The following is a 13,817-nucleotide window of genomic DNA, read 5'->3' as shown; positions in this document are numbered from 1 at the left end:
GACAAAAACATACGCACATGTGGCGCGCACACACACAACGCGCGCACACACTGAAGCGCGCCAACTCGTGCTCGCACGCAGAAACCCGTTGCATACAAACGCACACGCGCGCGCACTCTTTCTCTCACACACAGCACACACACGGAGCCCGGTCGTGTCATTATGTCAATCACTTCCTGCCAGAGTGGGACCATCTGTCCCTCTAATAAAGCCACACACCACACTCATCACTACCAAAGCCCCTGCTTAGCCCTCCACTCACAGCAGCGCCCTCCATTAAGACTCCCAGACTAAAATTACATCTGTTACTTTTTATACATACACCCTTACCCTGCAGTCTCTCTCTCTTTCTCTCTCTCTCTCTCTCTCTCTCTCTCTCTCTCTCTCTCTCTCTCTCTCTCTCTCTCTCTCTCTCTCTCTCTCTCTCTCTCTCTCTCTCTCTCCTTTCTCTCTCTCTCTCTCTCTCTCTCTCTCTGTCTCTCTCTCTCTCTCTCTCTTTCTCTCTCTTCTGTCTCATTCTCTACATATCTCCCTTTATCTCTTCTCCTCTCCTCAATTTCTCTGCTCTTTCTCTTTTTCTCTCTCCACATATATAGCTCTCTCCTACGGTGTAGGAATTACAATACATTTTATATGTGGCCCCCCCCTTTTTAAGGGACCAAAAGTAATTGGACAATTGGGCTGCTCAGCTGTTCCATGGCCAGTGTATGTTATTCCCTCATGGGAGTTCGTTATTTCATTGACAAGGAGCAGATAAAAGGTCTAGAGTCATTTCAAGTATGGTATTTGTGTTTGGAATCTGTTGCTGTCAACTCTCAATATGAAGTCCAAGAGCTGTCACCATCAGTGAAGCAAGCCATCGTTAGGCTGAAAAATCAAAACAAACCTATCAGAGAGATAGCAAAAACATTAGGTGTGGCTCAATCAACTGTTTGGTACATTCTTAAAAGAAAGAACGCACTGGTGAGCTCAGCAACACCAAAAGACCCGGAAGACCACGGAAAACAACTGTGGTGGATGACAGAAGAATTCTTTCCCTGGTGAAGAAAAACCCCTTCACAACAGTTGGCCAGATCAAGAACACTCTCCAGGAGGTAGGCGTATCTGTGTCAAAGTCAAAATTAAGAGAAGACTTCACCAGAGTAAATACAGAGGGTTCACCACAAGATGTAAACCATTGGTGAGTCTCAAAACAGGAAGACCAGATTAGAGTTTGCCAAAAAACATCTAAAAGAGCCTGTACAGTTCTGGAACAACATCCTATGGACAGAGGAGACCAAGATCAACTTGTACCAGAATGATGGGAAGAGAAGAGTATGGAGAAGGGAAGGAACTGCTCATGATCAAAGCATACCACCTCATCAGTGAAGCATGGTGGAGGTAGTGTTATGGCGTGGGCATGTATGGCTGCCAATGGAACTGGTTCCCTTGTATTTATCGATGATGGGACTGCTGACAAAAGCAGTAGGATGAATTCTGAAGTGTTTCTGGCAATATTATCTGCTCAGATTCAACCAAATGCTTCAGAACTCATAGGACGGCGCTTCACAGTGCAGATGGACAATGGTAGATGTCTTGGAAATCTTGAGAGAGAGAGAGAGAGAGAGAGAGAGAGAGAGAGAGAGAGAGAGAGAGAGAGAGAGAGGAGAGAGAGAGAGAGAAACCGAGACACAGAAAGCAAGGGTATGCAGAGGGAGGGAGAAAGAGAGAAAGAGGAGAGCGTGTGGAGAAAGTTGGAGGTAGCAGAGAGGAAAAAAAGACAATGTCACGTCTGTAAGACTGAAGGAGAGAGAGTCCACTGCGCATCTGAAGACTTGCATGATAGCTTCCACCCTTCCAACCCCCTGAATATAAACCCAATAGGCAGAGTTTGTACAATCATACAAGCAGTTCTGCTGATTTCTGTAGCTTTGCACAAAAGGATGGTGACAGCTTGACTGGCAAATGTAAAGTGCCTACATATTCAGTATGGCATCATCCTCATTAGCATGTCTCTGGATGCCTTGACTAATAAACATTTGTAATTTCTTTGTTAAATACCACTTCCTTACCTCCTCTCTATAATTTTTTATAAATGTCAGACTACATATAGGGATCTCACTTAATTGGGCACGTACAATTTACATGCTCCATCCATCCATCCATCATCTTCCGCTTGTCCGGGGGGTCGGTCGCGGGGGCAGCAACCTAAGCAGGGAGGCCCAGACTTCCCTCTCCCCGGCCACTTCCATCAGCTCTTCCTGGGGACCCCGAGGCGTTCCCAGGCCAGCCGAGAGACATAGTCCCTCCAGCGTGTCCTGGGTCTTCCCCGGGGCCTCTCCCAGTGGGACGTGCCCAGAACACCTCACCAGGGAGGCGTCCAGGAGGCATCCTTATCAGATGCCCGAGCCACCTCAACTGGCCCCTCTCGACGCGGAGGAGCAGCGGTTCTCCTCTAAGCCCCTCCCGGATGACCGAGCTTCTCACCCTATCTCTAAGGGAGAGCCGGACACCCTGCGGAGAAAACTCATTTCGGCCGCTTGTATTCGCGATCTCGTTCTTTCGGTCACTACCCACAGTTCGTGACCATAGGTGAGGGTAGGAACGTAGATCGACTGGTTAATTTACATGCTTTCACTTTTAAATCAAATCTACCTCTGGTTACTATGGCAACTTTTCAATTGTGCGTATTGCATCTAGGTAGGGACAGTGTTGAGTCCGCCTGCGTTCGGTATCGACAGCTGTTACAAACAAATCTTTACTGTTAGCCAAAAATTAACCGGTTAGCAAGTACGTTTTAGTACAGCATAGTGAGGCGTTTTTGCTCAATAAAGAAATATCGCATTTCTACCAACTGTGACTGATTAAGGTTGACTAATATACTGTACATTGGGAGATTGTTGGCTCGAAGTAAACCCAAACTTAAAGATTTATTGAAGAAAAACTACCACTGAGTGTTAGTTTCAGTGACATCATCTAAGTATAATGTTATGTTTTTGTGTGTCTTTAGTCCTTGGCAACTGCATTAGCCTGTATGGTGTAAAAGAAGTGGATAAGTGATCGTCTCTGACATGCAAAGAGTATCGACGTTTCGCAGCAAAGCTGCCATGGAGGCCTCTACATCAACAAGAGAGGGGGCGCCAGCAATCATTCCTTTTCCTTCGGGGCAGCGGTGCCCAGAACGCGTCTTGTTCTGATGCGATTCGTAAACATGAGAGGTGAAGCCGGAGGGGACGACAGCGGGATCGCTCGATCTGAAGGAGAAGAAGAAGAGAGAGAAAACAAGCAGCGTTGTGCCAGAGAGAAACGGCTGGCGTCACGCTTCTCTCTCTCGAGACACACAGGGGGTCTATCGCACCGCCTCGAGAAAACACCCACCGCTCCGTCCCGGCTCCACGGCACCCACGGCCTCCCGGATCCAATGGATCGATCTCGCCGAGGAGCCGTCAGCCACATGGAGAGGAAGGCTGGAGATTAAGAGGACCTCGGGGGCAACCGTTTGAGCGGGGATGTGCCGTTCCCCCTCCCGGGTCTCCGTGCTTGGCAGTGCCGGGGCGGGCTGTTCGGCGGGTGGACGCAGGCTCGGTGTGGGAGCAGCGAAGGAGCCCTTTCCCGTAGGCCTCCGGGGGGAGCATGTGGAGGACGAGCCAGAGCAGGGGAATCGTGCATGCTCATTCAGGCAGGAAGTATGCTTAGCCTCTGCACCCCCCTCTTCCTCTCCCCAGCCCCAGTCCCTCCCAGGTTCTGAAAACCAGCTCTGCAGTCACAGCTCACAGCAGTCCCAAATTGGAAGAGTGGTTTAATCTACAGGATCGGGTACAGGAAGAAGCGTCATTGTTTACCTGATCGTCCTCATTGGAGTCAATTCACTTCAGTAACCCCGAAGGCAGAATGAATGCAACCACGAGTTGAGAACTAAGGCGCAACAGAGATGGATGCTGCGCTTCATTTCCATGGTAACTATTTGCAAGCCTGTCAAAAGTTGAAGGTTTTGCTCAACAATGTGATCCCCTCTGTCACGGTGTGGGTGCAGGGGTAGGTAGGACTCAAACACAGGCAGGACAGGCAGGACAGGCAGGCAGGCAGGACTCCATAACATCTCTCTCTCTCTTTATTCTTCAACTGGTAACAGGTAGGGTTCTCAAACGGCTAATGCCAATACGACAAAGACTGACACAGGGCGCAAACAGATATACAGGGCGGGTGAATACACAACTGACAACAGCTGGGTGATTGGAACGAGACACAGGAGGTGCAGGGAGACAGGAAAGAGAGACGAGACCAGGACCGGAAAGCACACCAGGGAGACACCGAACACTAGGGCAGGGAAAAACAAGAACTAAACAGCAGGGCACGGCCATTGTAAGTGCAACACCAACTCTAACAGCCCAACCCAAGAACAAGTGGAACGGTTGGCTCTCAAAATGGCTTCCACAGGATCTGCTGCAGAATTGTATCTGCTCAATTGTTGTGAAACACGTTGGTAAACATACAGATGAAAATTACCTAAATGTGTTCTCCTAATGTCTCCCAAAAGTGTCCTTTCACCATTTCATGGTTAAATGAGTACTATTAATGGGTGCTAAAACGTCTTAGCCTATAATGAGTTCCAAGGGAGGGAGAACCGTTTACTTTTGGAATCTATTAATCATGCTGGGAGAGAAACTCATTGCAAACTATCGTTTTTGAGAACTTTATATTAGGTGAGCAAAACTCCTATTTTACAGGTAGGCGCCACGCAATGTGTGGCGCTGCAAAAGATCATAGACATCAATGAGCTAACAAGGTCAAAGTGCTGCCCATGCATGGTCAGTAGTCCTGACATAGGTTTATTTCAGAAACCAAACGATACCAGAGTGAAAAAGTTTACATTTTTCACCCGCTTCATCATTACAGTAAACAATGACCAGGGCGTCATGCATCAACGAAGCGAAAAAGCTTTATCACACTAACTTACCGACATATTCCCCTCACCAAACAGATAAAGACCTAATTTTAGCCCCCCCATATGTCCTCCTGAATGCAAAGAGACACATCAGCATCCTTGTATCTCTGCTTCTCTTCTGCTAAAGCTCTCTCTGAACCGAGCTGTCAGAAAAACAGCTTCAGTGGGCCTCGTCTCCCTCAGAAAGGTCACTCCTGTCGTTCGTTGTGAGGCTCTTTGCATCCGCCTCCGCTGCAGAAATCTCAGAGGAACGGCTGAGGTTGACTGAACGTCTCTGAGGGACCTCCCGAGGGCCCAAGACGTGGTCCTTCGGGGTGCACCCAGACCTCTGGTTTACCTCGGAGAGCCACGGTGGGCTGTCTGGAACCCTCAGCCATGATGGTGACGTCACTCACATAACAACCACAGTCTCATCAACTCCCACTAAGGCAGGGTGAACCCAATCCAGATGTGTTCATGATAAAACCACGAGCCAAACTAGAGTTCCTGAGTGTGTATGAGTGAGGAGTTCTAATAAGAATAATGTAACTAATTCAGTTATATCCCTGACCATTTAATGTAGCCTATTCCACGCCATCCCCACATCAGTGATTTGAATTTAGTAGCTGTTAAGCACTGTTTGGTCAGGGTGAAACATTTAAATGGAAGAGGAAGAGTGACGTTCATCTCCCTCGGCAGGTGTCGACGTCTGTCTGAGTGTGTCGTTCATCTGGGAGTGACAGGAACTCTGTCCTCCCAGCGCAGTGTGACTCTGGGCCTGGCTCAAACTCTGAGGGGGGGGTCACACAAATTGCTATGAGCGTCCACGTTTGATATTTGATGTATGTTTGTATATATATATATATATATATATACATTATACATTGGTCGTACATTTGTCGTCTTTCACGGTTGACTGACCTGGTTCACAATTCTCTCCAGTCTCCTAAGAGCCCACTGAGCCCCCCCCCCCACCCCCCGCGCCCAAGAAAAGGTTTGGTCACAACTGACTTTCGCGAAGAGCGACCATGCACGTCCGTTTATCATTCGGCTGGTTTCACCACCAATCTCACCTGTTTAAAACCCTCCAATCTCACCTGTTTAAAACCTCCAATCTCACCTGTTTAAAACCCTCCAATCTCACCTGTTTAAAACCCTCCAATCACTCAACACCTGTTAAAACCCTCCAATCTCACCTGTTTAAAACCCTCCAATCTCACCTGTTTAAAACCCTCCAATCTCACCTGTTTAAAGCAGAGGTTAAATGCTTCTGTAGTCGACACTTGCAGTTACTCCTCGCCATCTGTGTGAACACAGGAGCAGCTGGATCTCAAAGCCAAGTTGAACTGTAACTGAACTTTGTGTCATTGTGAAACAGGAACTAAACAACCGTTTAGTGGAAGGCTGAGAGAACATTTAGAGGGACAAAGAATCGATTCCACTGTGTCCCATGAAAGACCTTTTTACCATATTGTCGCCGTGTCACTTTGTCCTTCTTATTTCGCTGTGCCTGCTGTACCCTGTATGTCGTCTCATAGCCGAGCTTCACAAGACAGAACAGAGATTAGGCAGACAGCGTGGAAGTCTGAGGTCCTTCCTTGTGCTTCAGACTGGGGACCCAGGAGAGAGGGGAGACGTCTCGTGATGACACCGCTCCGTCAAGGATAGAAACACGCTGGACAGAATGTACGATCATCCCGAAGACTGGAGTCCTCATACACACACGCCCGGCAGCTCAGAGTGTCGCTGCTCTACCGGGGTTCATTCATCAGTGCATATGTTGTCTTTGATATGGAACAAGCAGTTGAGCTATGCTTTCTTGCATACTGTGATTGAGTGAATAGTAGAAATGGGGTTTGTCCATTTTTTTTCTCTAGATCTGATTTTGCTTCGAAAGCTCGGATTCCCTTCCAGACAGGAGAGAAGGAGGAGGTGGAGGTGGAAGAGGAAGAGGAAGGGGAGAAGGAGGAGGAAGTCGGGAAGAGGAAGAGAAGTAGGAGGAGCAAGAGGTGCGGTAGAAGGAAAAAGAAGAGGGGTGAGAGGAGGAGGAAGAGGACGAGAAGGAGGAAGAGGAGTGAGAGGAGGAGGAAGAGGAGGTGGAAGAGGAGGTGAGGAAGCGGGGAAGAGGAAGAGGAGAGGAAAAGATGGAGGAAGAGGAGGTGGAAGAGAAGGAGAATGTGGCGGGGGAGGAAGAAAAGAAAGACAGAAGTGGAGGAAGAGAAAGAGGGGGAGGCAGAGCTGTGGGAGGATTCACGAGGTATCTTGTCATTCAGTGATTGCCAGCAGCTAGGAAGCTTCTGCCTGATGAACTTCAAATACCGTTATTAAATCCAACCCTGGTCAATATCAAGAGAATAATAAATGAACTTTCTACTTTTTAATCACAACACGATTGGAAATTAGCAACTTTAATGGCAACATTAATGATGTCTTGAGGCTAAATATGACTCACATCCTGTTTGTAATATACTTCAACCGGCACTACTCAGAACTCTGGGAGATACACAGAGACTGAGAGACAATCATCAACACCACCTTGATTGAAAATATGATAGTTAGAATCGGCATGAGTTGACATAATGAAGCCAATACCCTTGTACAGGAAAACATTTTTTTCTTTGTTTCTGCATGACTGTGCTTTAGAGAACACAAGAAACAAACTGATTTGATTTGAGAATATAGACTTCACAAGTAGAAGAATATCTTTTAAAGTCTTTAATGGCAGAGTTTCTCCTCTGGACCATAGAACAAAACAAAATGTTGCACAAAGGAACACAAACTCTGTAACAAGGCCTGCAAGTTGGAATCACCGACATTCAGTTAAACAGCAGGAACTAAATACCTTGGAAGGGTAAAAAACGTTATAAACTCCACTGTACAAATATACAAATGTAAATCTTGTCAGATGAAACAAAATGTGCTCCCTCAAATACATTAACACCAGAAAGAGCGGACACAGAATATCGTGAAAATAAGGAAGATGACGAGGAAGATGACGAAGATGGCGAAGGTGATGATGCGGAGGAGGATGATGATGATGACGAAATCGACGCGGTAGCATAGAGGAGCAGACTTTCCAACTGAGGCGACTCACAGTCAAGTGGCCGGAGGTATAGTCTTCAAGGGAGGTATGCAGACATTCGAATCGACGACGACGTCGGGACAGACAACAAAATGGTGTACTCTTTTAACGAATTAGGATATGAGTCTCCAGCAGGAAACGTCCCATTTGTTGACATTTTCAAAGGAGCAGGAGTAAACACGTCTGCTTATTAACGTTGAAACATCTCATCCAGGAGTAGAGACGGCGGGTCTCTCCTATGTACTTCAGTACATTCTCCAGAGAAATTGTTCTGGGGTACAGCAGGTGGTTGGCCTAATTGGATCTATACCTCAACACCAAAGACGTAGAACCCCAAATCTCTCTTTTCACGAAGAAAAAAAACACAGTACACTTGTTTGAAGCCCTTGTGCATAACACCAGATCACAGTCCTTTATTTAACAGTCAGCCAGAGAGAGAGAGAGAGTGAGAGCGAAAGAGAGAGAGAGAGAGACGCACGGTGTGAATTAACAGAAGAGCATTAACTACCACTTCCTTTAGATCACACAGCTCCTAAGCTGCTCCTGTTGTGATAAGGTTGCTTCCTTTGGGTCGCTTGTTTACATTGTTGTTGTTTTTTTCTCTTCATCATGTGGTGCAGCATCTAATTAGCATCCTAACAAAAATATCTCATCCGAGCAGATTTATCTGCATTCCCAGCAAAGCTGCTCTTGCTGTGCTGGTGATTGTGCTTCCCCCGTCTCCTTGAATCTGTGACAAGCCAAACCAAAGCATTTTGTTCGCGTTGCCCTGTGCTTCCTATAGGAAGGCTTGTGCTATGGGATAGAGAGCTGGTGCCTTTGCTTGCCCACTCTACTGCGATGAGGACTTCCTGTTTTGGTTTAGGTTGCACCCAGTCCTGAGTTGGACCTGTGTCTCTGGGAGGTGGGGGGGGAACTGCATTCAGGAGCTCCAGGTCTGCCTGCTACCTGTCTCTCTCCCAGGATCCTCCCACTTCTTCCTCATACTGTCTCATACTGCCTCATACTGCCCCATGCTGCCTCATACTGCCTCATACTGCCTCATACTGCCCCATACTGTCATACTGCCCCATACTGCCTCATACTGCCTCATACTGCCCCTTACTGCCTCATACTGCCCCATACTGTCATACTGCCCCATACTGCCTCATACTGCCTCATACTCCCTCATACTGCCTCATACTGCCCCATACTGCCTCATACTGTCATACTGCCCCATACTGCCTCATACTGCCTCATACTCCCTCATACTGCCCCATACTGCCTCATACTGCGCCATACTGCCTCATAATACCTCATACTGCCTCATACCCCCCATACTGTCATACTGCACCATACTGCCCCATACTGACTCATACTGCCTCATACTGACTCATACTGCCCCTTACTGCCTCATACTGTCATACTGCCCCATACTGTCATACTGCCCCATACTGCCTCATACTGCCTCATACTCCCTCATACTGCCTCATACTGCCCCATACTGCCTCATACTGCGCCATACTGCCTCATAATACCTCATACTGCCTCATACTGCCTCATACTGCCCCATACTGTCATACTGCACCACAAACCTCCCCAAACCTCTTCCAACCCTCCACCCCCCCAACCCCAAAGTTCCCCAGGCGTTCGGTTAAGAACATACGAATGTTTCCAGATGAAGAGACGGGAAGACAGTCGAGGCCGCGTCGTTCCTCGGGGGCGAAACCGTGCGAGAGAGCGAGAGCGCACTGCCGCCGAACACATCACAGCGATGCTCTGGTTCCGGCGTGGCCGCGTTGGCACGTTCCCCAGCAGAGGGCACGGACCGCGTGCTTCACATCATATGTTACGACGGAGGGTTTTTAAAGGAGGAGGGACGTGAGGCGCGCAAAGTGGGATAAACAATGATTCATGGATGAGAGGATCATCCGCTTCTACAGATCACTACCAGGTTGGACGGTTTAGGTCGATGAGGGGCAGTTCTATGGGCGTATGTGAGGCCCTCTTTGACATTGCTTGTAAAAAGGGCTATACAAATACATTTGATTTGTATTTGATTGGGGAGGAGGAGGCCTGGGGGGTCGGGTGTGTGTGTGTGTGTGTGTCAATGCTGCTTTAAGTGCTGCTGCAGTGAATGCATCAGGAGGCTAATGAAGAACCCCAATCACAAAGAGTTCTCCTTAATCACTCCCTCTCCCACCAACTGTTGCTTGGCAATGCCGTCAAACGTCAAATGTCATCAAATCCTGGGCGGTGTGCGTCGCGTGTGTTTCCAGACGACGTGACACAGTGAGGGGGCTCAGACTCCACACGTTCATCACCTCCAGACCCACTTTCATGTCGATGGAAAAACTCATCGGGTCTCCTTTAGTGGTGGCATGTTCAATGAATCAAGCACACACACAGAGCCCAATTAGTCGTGTCCCTCTAGCTGTATTCTCCCATTTGCACGCAGAAGTTGTACAAACAGGTCCCCTAACCTCGGTTATATCTGTCGACTCTGCATGGCACTGCAGGAATAGGATAATTGTGATGTTCCAGCATTCAGGCAGGGGCACAGATGTACCTGCTGCCTGTGTGCTCGGAGAACAATCCTTCATTCGATGGATTCAGCTCGGGCAGTTTGGTGATCTATCGCTGCACCGCGGCTGATTGGATGGCTAAATTGTTGGACCCTTGTGAAAACGTTTCGCTGTTTGCGTCCGTCTTATTCGAAGGCCCGCCCGTTAATGTGCATCCGTTCATATCAACATGCAGTTACTGTACAGATGGGGATTGAAACAGGTGAGTCACATGTCCTTGCTGAAATAGGATACCTTCTGTCCAGCCTCACCCCCCCGCCAACACACACACACAACAGCAGATTGTTAGCAACTGTGTGTTTGACCGAACCGAGGGAGTTGATGGGAAATTGCTTCCAGGATAAAGGGGAGAGGAGACCTCATTTGTAAACTCTCTCTTTCGCGCGCGCACACACACACACGCTGCCCACACACAGTGCATATTCAAGTCAGCTACAGCTGATTGACAGTTCACTGCGGGGGCGAAGGGTTTCTGTCCCGTCCCCCCGTCCCCCCCGCCTCATCACACACTTTTTATGAAGACACTTAGCTTTTTAACGGCCGCATCCTCAGTTATTTAAAAAAGCGTTGACAGGAAAAAGGCAGCAGGGATTATATTTCCTGCTAACTTCCACAGTTTAGAATGGACAAACAGTCCCGGGGATGCGGAGATGAGATTAAGAGATGGTGAGATGGAGAGTGGAGATGGAGAGATGAGATGGAGAGATGAGAAGGAGACACTTTCGACTGTCTGCAGACGCTCATCCAATCAACAAACAGTCGGCTGTAAATCCACCCTATCCGAGGTCCACTGACGTTGACTCCCATGTCAGCGGCTTCAGACCTCTGAAGTGTGCCGGGTGGAATGGGGCCGGGAGGGGTGAACGAGAGCAAAGATGCCATTGGATGAACGGTTCGGGATGTCGTAGCAGGAAACGTTTCAGGCATAGAGTGGAGAAAAAAGGCATCGTCCCTGGAGTCTGTCCTGACCTCAGGCCTCGCCCCCCACCCTGGGGAGACCTCGATGCCTCCCCAGGACAGACACAGCGCTAGGACTCCAGCAGGAGGTAGGGAGAGGGAGGGGAGGGAGGGAGGGGGAGAGGGAGGGAGGGGAGGGAGGGAGGGTGAGTTTGGGTTCGGGGGGGGGGGGGAGCAGGGCGGAGGAAGAGGCAGGGACAGCGCAGCTCCTGGTGCTGGAGCAGGGGACGGGCATCACGCACAGACCCAGGTCCCACGGTGGCTCGTTCACAGCCTGGAGACGGAGAGGGGAGGGTGGGTTGGGGGAGGGGGACAGGAGAGGAGAGGAGGAACAGAGACAGCATCAGATCAGTGTGTGTGTTAGCGCACAGCCCTGCCTCACGCCACGAGGCCAACCGCGGAAAGTCCTAACCAACGCAAACGCACAACCAAACCAAACCAAACACACACACAGATAAACACAAGCACGGGGAGAAAAAAAACAAACACACACAAACAGAACCTCCCCCTGGGACAGCGTGACTGGGTTATAATTACAGAATTATAAAAAGAGATGTTGAATTAATGATCCGCTTTGGATCAGGGGACATCTAGTGCCTGCTAAATCGTCTCACCGAGTTCTTAGTGCAAGTTCTACTGTTACGATGTTTGCTGTCTGTTCAGAGAATGCAGCTTAGTGTCAGACAGATCTGCATGAACATGGGTAATGTGGGCTCCTGGCCAGGAACAGTGGCCCTCCAGCTGACAGATGGAGGAATGCAGGGCGTGCTGGAGGGGAAGACCCCGTCACATCCTCTCTGGATTACATAAGGCTTATTTTCGGATTATACAGTTCAGAGGGGAAGCTATTCCGCTTGCTAACCGGTCCTTCCGCTCAAATTCGCCCCGCGAGCCCCAATCCCCAAACAAACACGCGAGGATGCTGTGACGTCGGGTCCCTGGTGGACAGGCGGGAGGGCCACCTCGACGGAGGAGACGCAGCTTCGAGATGGAAGACCACGCCGGACGGGAACGTCTCTCTCTTCCTTCCCTGCCTCAGGGTGGTGCCCAGATGTTTCTGGATGCTCCAGAAAGCACACAGGTGTTCTTCCCGAAGTGTGTGGGAACCCCAGAGGCATCCAGACACCTCGTCACATGAATGAGAGCAGCTCCTGGCTTCAGGGAGACATTTTCAGGAATCTTCAGCTGACCGAGTGGGTTCGGCAAGCGATTATCTCTCCAGACTCCTCTCTCCTGTCTTTCGGCCTCCCTGCTCCACACTTTGCCTTAACCCTCGTGCTGCCTTCGGGTCACATGACCCAAAGGTTCATAACGAACCATCGTTGTGTTTACCCAATTTTACCCAATACAAAAACAAATTAAAATAATTTTCTTTTAACCTTTGCAATGTGGGGGGTCTGAGACAGCCCAACGGTTAAAAGAAAATGCTTCACTTTGGCTTTGTATGCGGTAAATCTGTCGCAATACGACGGTGGGTCACAATGACTGATGGGTCAGAATGACCCGAAGATAACACAAGGGTTAACACGCCTCTGAATGGGAGAACTTCTCAAGATAAGTCAAATATGTGGGTGTCTTCAAGTGAAGAAAGAACTAGCCCACACACTCCAGAGCTTCTGAGTCCTCCGGCTCATTTGTTATGCTAAATTAGCCGCTTCTGAAGCTATAGAGAAAACGTAAATGACTCATTGTCCTGCTCCTATTGTCAAACCTCTGCATGAAACCTTGTAGCAGTACAATAACTTATTTAACTCCACACTTTAAAGCAAAGGTATTTGACTGACTTAAGCTGGGGGTTTACACATGGTGTGTGTCAAGCGCTTGCTCTTTCTCTGTGCTAACATTTACCTCGAATTCGACCGGAACAAGCAGGACAGGATTTAGAAACGAAATGTGTTTACCTGCAGCCTTTGGTGTGTCTGCGTTGAGCTCACACACAGTATGACAACGTAAGGATGGATATAACTGAAGAGAAATGGGAGGAGGAGAGAAAATATATCACAGAAACATCAAAACGTTTCAACAAAGGGTCATGTGGAGGGAAAAAAACTTACAGAAAAAACAACAGAAAGAAATTCTAGTTTGATCCACTTTTAGGTTATTTTATATTTTTGACATCATGTTGAGTGTGCCAAGTACTTTAATAGAAGGACACCACGATTGTATCTTCTCCTATAAGGTTGCCTTGGTTCCATAGACTTTAGATTGTTGGAGGTTCTATGCCCTTGATGGACCTGCAAATGAATCGCTGGTTAGCAGGATATGATGTCACCAATGACGGCCTTCTAAGGACCCGTGTCCTCTCAGGAGC

General features: G+C 48.6%; 1 protein-coding gene across 1 annotated transcript in view; it reads left to right on the top strand.

The window, feature by feature from the left end:
• The window catches only part of tesca (tescalcin a), a 109,193-nt gene extending 96,356 nt beyond the window's left edge, over positions 1-12,837 (top strand). Inside the window, exon 9 of the mRNA XM_062451127.1 lies at positions 12,811-12,837. The gene's annotated coding sequence lies outside the window, so the exon portion shown is untranslated. The remainder of the gene's footprint in view (positions 1-12,810) is intronic.
• The last annotated feature ends 980 nt before the right edge of the window (positions 12,838-13,817 follow it).

Source organism: Osmerus eperlanus, chromosome 25, assembly GCF_963692335.1.
Source record: "Osmerus eperlanus chromosome 25, fOsmEpe2.1, whole genome shotgun sequence".
NCBI classification, from domain to species: domain Eukaryota; kingdom Metazoa; phylum Chordata; class Actinopteri; order Osmeriformes; family Osmeridae; genus Osmerus; species Osmerus eperlanus.
This window is presented reverse-complemented; position numbering and strand designations above follow the sequence as displayed.